General features: G+C 40.1%; 1 non-coding gene across 1 annotated transcript; it reads right to left on the bottom strand.

Annotated features, from left to right (window-relative positions):
• Nucleotides 4338–4410, bottom strand: TRNAK-CUU. The gene has a single exon. It is a non-coding gene; the product is annotated as a tRNA-Lys (tRNA).

The following is a 7251-nucleotide window of genomic DNA, read 5'->3' as shown; positions in this document are numbered from 1 at the left end:
GTCACTGTGTACTACTATTTTAGTAGCCCCAAACTATGATTTATTCAGTATTTATCGACTCTCGGCTGTGTACCTTATATAGTTTTAGATCCTGTAAATGTTACAACAGTAAGACATGGACCTCTGCCCTTGGAAGGGTTGCAGGTTAGCAGAAGTGGATGTATACACAGCCAGTGATACAAAACAGAATGTGGTATGTGCCATCAAGGGATCCATTGCTTGTTGCCAATGTAGTTAGTTCTGACCAGTGCGCCAGGGAAACTTCGTAGAGGAGGCTTCTGACCTTGTTCCTGAAGAATGAAGAGAATATCCATAATTGGGGATTACTCTAGCCTAAGTGAACTGATTGCTCTGCACAAAATCTTAAAGCATTTGACACTGAGATGAGGCATTACTAAAATAATTTACAATTAGACCACAAAGAACTTGAAAGCCATATTAAACCAGTAAATAAAACTGAAAATTCAGTTTCCCAGTATATTCATTCCTAAAGTGAGACTCCTCCGTCCTCTCGACTTACCATTTCCCACAGCACCTTTTTCCCCAAAGTAGTGCTCTTTCCCATAAGCACATTATCTGTAACAAGGCACTTAAAATTTTACCTTGTATTTGTTTCTATTCAGGTTTTATCTTCTTTCTGGAATGTAAGCTCCATAAGAACAAAGCTCCATTTCTTAACTTTGAAATCTCTGTAAGTGTACTAGGCCAGGAATAGGTGTACTACTAATTGTCAGTTGTATGGATTCAGTATTAACATTATCTCTTATAGTAAACATAAAATTGTCTTTTGTAGCATTTGGATGATTTATTAGGAGGTTTTCATTACTGAATAATATAAAACATAAGGTCTCTAGCTGAAATACAACTTTATAGATACTATAAAGTGGCAGACACCAGTGACTGAGGTTAAGAAATGGAGCCCTCTGTTAAGGGTTGAATTGTGTGCATTAGAGAGAGATGTTGCAAGTTCTAGCTCCTGTGAATGTGGCCTTACTTGCAGGTGTAACCACATTAAGATGGGATTGTTAGGGTGGGCTCTAATCAGACACTAGGACTGGTGTCATTATACAAAAAGGAAAATGCCATGTGAGAGAGAAACAGGAAAATGTAGCAGAGATTGGAGTTAGGCACCAGCAAACCAGAGAACACAAAGGGTTGCTTCTGCCACAAGAAAGCTAAGAGAAAGAGGCAACAGATTCTTCAAGAGAGCCTTTAACATCATGACTCTCCTTTCACTTTGATTTCAAGCTTCTAGCTTTCAGAATTGGGAGATAGTACATTTCTTTAGTCACTCAGTTTGGGGTACTTTGTTTATGGCAGCTTTAAGAAACCAATACAGCCTTCTTAATTCACTAATTTTAAACACATATTTATTGAACATCTGCCAGATACTAATTTAGGTGCTTGAGATACATTGGAGAGCAAAGACAAAAATCCTGCCCTTGTGGATCTATGTTCCAAGGATGTGAAAGTAAAGCAAATAATAACAAGAATTAGAAGATATCTTCTATAGAAAAAATAATGTAGGATGAGGTGAATGGGGGGGGCTGCTAATTGCCAATTAGAATAGGGTGATTGAGGGGCTTATAGTGACTCAGACAAGTTAGTCAAGTGTGACACAAGAAATCTATTTGCTCTCTGCCTGTAGTTTTTGACACAGCTCCTAAAATCCTTGTTGATTCCTGCATGATAGGGGTGTTAGGACAGAGCTTCTAAATCCCTTAGAATTTCCTGGGTAATAGAAGTGCCTTTTGTACTTTTCACCAAAAGGTGACTCTTGGAGGGCTATTGGATGACTTTAGGATGAGAGCTGATCACCAGAAAGTCTTAAGTCATGTTTTGAAGAACTTTCAGCCCCACCCCTGCCTGCCCCATCCTCTAGGGAGAGGACAGGGTTTGAAAATTGAGTGAATAACTGATCATGCCTGTGTGATGAAGCCTCCATAAAAATCCCTATCATACAGGGTTCACAGAGCTTCCAGAATGGTGAACATGTTCAGGTGCTGGGAGAGCGGCATGCCAAGGAGAGAACCTGAGTTCCATGCGCCTTCCTGCACCTTGCCTTAGCATTTCTCCCATTTAGCTCTTTCTGAGTTGTATCCTTTGCTGTGAGCCATTCCAGGAAATTAACAAACCTCAAGAGAGACCGTATGGTGGGTTGGTCACAAATCGGGGAGGCCTGGACGTGGAATCCACATTTCACAGAACATTCACTTTAGACGAGTTGGTCCGTATCCCACTCAGAACACTGAACAACTTTTCGTCCTAAACGAGCGACTTTATCAGTTTAAGCTTTATCCCTCCTTTAGTCTGCTTTCCCTATGCTGCTGCTGCTGCTAAGTCGCTTCAGTCGTGTCAGACCCCGTGTGACCCCACAAACAGCAGCCCACCAGTCTCCCCCATCCCGGGAGTCTCCAGGCAAGAATACCGGAGTGGGTTGCCATTTCCTTCTCCAATGCATGAAAGATGAAAGTGAAAGTGAAGTTGCTCAGTCGTGTCCGACTCTTAGTGACCCCATGGACTGCAGCCCACCAGGCTCCTCCGTCCATGGGATTTTCCAGGCAAGAGTACTGGAGTGGGCTGCCATCTCCTTCTCATCATAGGATGGCCCCTGCTTCCTGAGAACACCAGAAATCCAGGGGGCGCCCTCATTTCCTTAAAGTGAAAGTGCAGTCGCTCAGTCGTGTCGGACTCTGCGACCCGGTGGACTGTAGCCCGCCAGGCTCCTCCGTCCATGGGATTCTCCAGGCAAGAGTACTGGAGTGGGGTGCCATTGCCTTCTCCAGGGGATCTCCCTGACTCAGGGATTGAGCCCAGGTCTCACGCATTGCGGGCGGACGCTTTAACCTCTGAGCCACCAGGGTCATTTCCTTAGACCCTCTCTCAAATTCCCTGACTAAAACACAAGTCCTGTAGTAGATTCTAACACCCTCTTACTGAGACACCCCAGAGGTCTCCCTCGCCGCAAGGGGTTATAAGTCAAACTTGTTTAACTACAGGAGTTTGTTTTTCGGTCTTTGGCTGAAGGGCATTGTCAGGTGTGAGGAGAGAATGGTGAGCTTGCGCCACTGTGGGGTAACTTGCTCCAAAGAGGAACAGAGAAGTACGGTAAAATGGTAGCTTGCAGGGAAACTAGGTCAAAGTTCTTCGTTTTGTTTTAAGATAGAGAATTAACAGCATGTTTGTATGTTGAGGGGAAAAACCGAGAGAGACAAATTGGTCCTTGAGTAGAAGGAAAGCTAGCGGATAACATGCGGCGTCAGGAAATAGTAATTCAGGTTGGAACCTGGCCCTTCACCTACAGCGGCCGGTGAGTGAGATCCTGGAACGTGACTGGCTGCGGTGTGCACATTCTCTTCCTGGTTATTTCAAAGTTCTTAGCGAAGAGGGTAAAAAAAGCGGAAGTCCTACATTCCATAATACTTAGTAACAATTGCCCTTTCGAAGTTTCACATCTCAGTTCTTTCGTGCTTTCGTTTTCAAAGAGCCTCCCCTTTACCGGAATGTTAACTTGCTAATATTTATCCAACTGGATGGATAGATTCCAAATAAGTCCCACGAACAGTGGAAGAAAACCTGATTGCGCCCCGGTTCTCACAACAGCATGGAACATTTCTCACTGTATGTTTCGCCAGAAGACATTTCCCCGTCCCTACCCCAGGAAAGCCCTATATTGAGAAAAAACGTAAAATAAACGAGAGGACTTCGAAGTCCTCTGACTCTCTGCTTTTCCATGGGATTGCTTAAATTTTAGAAAAGTTGCCAGTATTGAGGCTCCTAATTTTGTTCCTGCTGCTGGGAGGGATTGGGGGCAGGAGAAGGGGACGACAGAGGAAGAGATGGCTGGATGGCATCACGGACTCTATGGACAGGAGTTTGAGTGAACTTCGGGAGTTGGTGATGGACAGGGAGGCCTGGTATACTGCGATTCGTGGGGTCGCAAAGAGTCGGACACGACTGAGCGACTGAACTGAACTGAACTGAATTTTGTTCTGATTAAATAAAAAACCGTCCTCTCAGCAATAATGCAGCAAGGCACAGTAACACAGAAAGTCAATTTCAACTGTAAACATTGGCCGTTTCAGTTTCCTCAGTGAAGGAGGAGCTAGGAGAGGGATAGGAGAAAGGAATAGGAACGAGTGCTTTTTAAGTACGCAAGCGCAGTTTGAGAACTGTTTAATTTGCAAACTCGTCTTTTTTCCAGAGATTTGGTTAACACTGACAGTATCTAAAATCGGTTTAAAAAACAAAACAAAACAAAACACCCTCGTGTGTTACAATGCTGTGGAGAGACCTCGGAATGTTAAAGCAAAATGAAAAACCAAAAACACTCCACGCGCCCAACGTGGGGCTCGAACCCACGACCCTGGGATTAAGAGTCCCATGCTCTACCGACTGAGCTAGCCGGGCGCCTGTTTCAAGACGTTGATTTTTCTCCTCTTAAAGTGTTTAACTATATTTGATTTTGTTTTCTTATACTTCTTTATTGGTATAAAAAACATTTATGTCATGCTATGAGACGTTAACTTCCAAACTGGTTTTAAAAATTCTTTAAAACAATTCTTTAACTGTACTTATATTTAGCAATTTTTGAGCGTGGGCCTATCACAAGAGCACTGAAAATTTATGTCTGTCATTACAGAATCACTGAATCTTTTTTCTGAAGTGTTTTAAAATATTTACTACCCGATAAGTTGTTTTCTTTACATAAATTACACGTATCAAGACTGTTCACTTTCTATCGAATGTCATAATGGATTCCTACCATTTTGGACGCAGCGTAAATACAGTTTTTAATGAAGTTAGTTACACATGCGGAAGAACAGTGGAGCTTAGTTATTTCCCTTTAATATGATCTAGTCAAGGAAAGCTAAATTGAGGAAGAGGAAACCGGTTCAGTTAAAATGAGCCCTCTTTCTCGTAATTGCCTGACAATTCAGAGATAGGCCCCTCAGAGGTTGTTATTACACATCCATCACAAAAGACAGGCTGAGAGGAAAGAATTATAGAGTCTGAGTCTTATGGTAAAGAATTAATTCTAGGAGAAAAGAACTAATTTTGATCAAACTATGACAAGCTGAGATAATGGAATAATCTACAGAAATATATATTCTGAGATACTAGTGCAGTTCTCTAGATAAGGAAATCTGCAGATTTCTGTGATGGGAGTGGTATCTATTCTACTGCTCAGAACAGCAAGATAAAACCTAATTGTAAACCTGGGAGTCATAAAGAATTCTTAGGAATAGTAATTTCTGAAACCCTAAAACACAGTATTTACAAGTTAAACACATTGGGCACCATGTTTCCAGGGCTATTTTAATTAAAACAGAGTCATAAACTGTGGCATAAACTATGTTTAGATTCCTCAAAGTGCCCTAGGATTTAAGTAGAATATTTACAATTTTCAAGCTTGAAATATTAATGCAATTATTCACCAACAATTTTTTTTTCTTGCAGTTGCAAATTCTGGTGTATTGTAACTATTTTATAACTTGGCAGAATGTACCTGGGAAATGAATTTGTATTTATTTGCATTTTCAACACAATTATTAAGTACCTACCATGTGCAAAGCACTATTCCAATAGATGGAACTATAAACAGATTCTGATAACCTCAAAAGCCTTTATCACCCTATAAGAAAGATATATGCGTAGATTACATACTGATTTTAGATGTACTATTTCCAAAAGTAACTTATAATAATTAAAACACATCCATGCTCACACCTTTTAAGTTTTCTAATGAATTAGGCAAATAATCATGAACCTTAGACCATAAACTCAATGCATTTTTCCAAGGTACAAGATAAATCAACAGTCCAGCCCCCACATAAACAGTTAATCTGATAATGGGTTCAGAAAGAGCTCCAAATTCATAATTGTTAATGAATACACAGTAGGCCCTAGGCACTCAAATTGTGTTTATCACACACAAACAGGAAAGTTAATTAAGGGTTTCACTGGATCCTTAAACAAGTTTGGAGTACTAATACCAGTACCTTCAAGGTGAACCCTTCTAGGACTATACTCTAGCTTTCTTCAGCATTTTCTTGGCCTCGAACCTGCATCTGTCTCCTGCATTGGTAGGCGAATTCTTTACCACTAGTAACACCTGGGAAGAAGTCCTTTCTTGGCCTACAGTGGTCTAACTCAGGACTCTTCATGAAAAAATTGCAACTAGGATATTTCAGTGAGGGTCAGACAAATTAAACTGCTAGTCTTCCAAGTATATCCATATCCTTTTTATCCAGTTATTCATGATTAAAAACTTTTTATTATAAGGCTTCATTAATAGGAAGAAGCAATCGAATTTCCTTTTCCCTTTACTTTCTACATTTAATTTTTCAGCAAGCCTGCACATCTAAAATCCATCCACATATTTCCACCTCCACTGCGACAACTCTACTCACTCTCCATTACTGCTTGCACACTGGACTGCAAGATTTCCAACTAGTCTCTGTATTTCTATTCTTCCCTGTATTTATCTTTCTCCACACAGAAGCAAGAGACTTCATTTAATAATCATATCATTCTGCTTAAAAAACTGCTAATGATCTCATAGTATAATGCCAATAAAGCACAGAAGTCTCTGTGTTTCTACTCTTTTTTCTATAGTATAATGCCAGTAAAGCACAGTGCCTCTACTCTTTCTTCTAACGCCAATAAAGCATAGGAGTCTCTGTGCTTCTACGCTTTCATGTATGTATCATTCTCCATATAGAAGCAAGAGACTTCATTTAATAATTATATCATTCTGCTTACAAAACTGTGATGATCTCATAGTATAAAGCCCAAAGGGAAGAGATAAATTAGAAAATCACCATTTGGAAACCATCATCATAAGAATCATCAGATACTATAATTAGTGGGTAAAAGGTGGAGGAATAGCAGGATATTTACATAGTCTCCAGGTATTTCTGCATAAGATGTTTATAAATTACAAAGGGCAAAAGTGAAACTACAGTGGAGAAATCTAAAGCAAGTGATCAAAGTTAACATCATCACTAGTGGAACAAATTGACACAATGTGCCTCCTAACATAAGGTTCTAATATGAATAGAAGGTTACTTTTGTCATATTCCTGACAAAAATGCATTTATCCAAATTGAATCATGAAAAAACATCATACAAACCTAAACTGTGGAATATCTTATAAAATAAATGTTTTTTGTCAATAGTGTTAATGCCATGAAATCTAGAGAAATATTAAGAAAGTGTTTTCCAGATTAAAGGAGACTAGAGACATGA

This window comes from Capra hircus, chromosome 10 (assembly GCF_001704415.2).
Source record: "Capra hircus breed San Clemente chromosome 10, ASM170441v1, whole genome shotgun sequence".
Taxonomy (NCBI): Eukaryota; Metazoa; Chordata; class Mammalia; order Artiodactyla; family Bovidae; genus Capra; species Capra hircus.
This window is presented reverse-complemented; position numbering and strand designations above follow the sequence as displayed.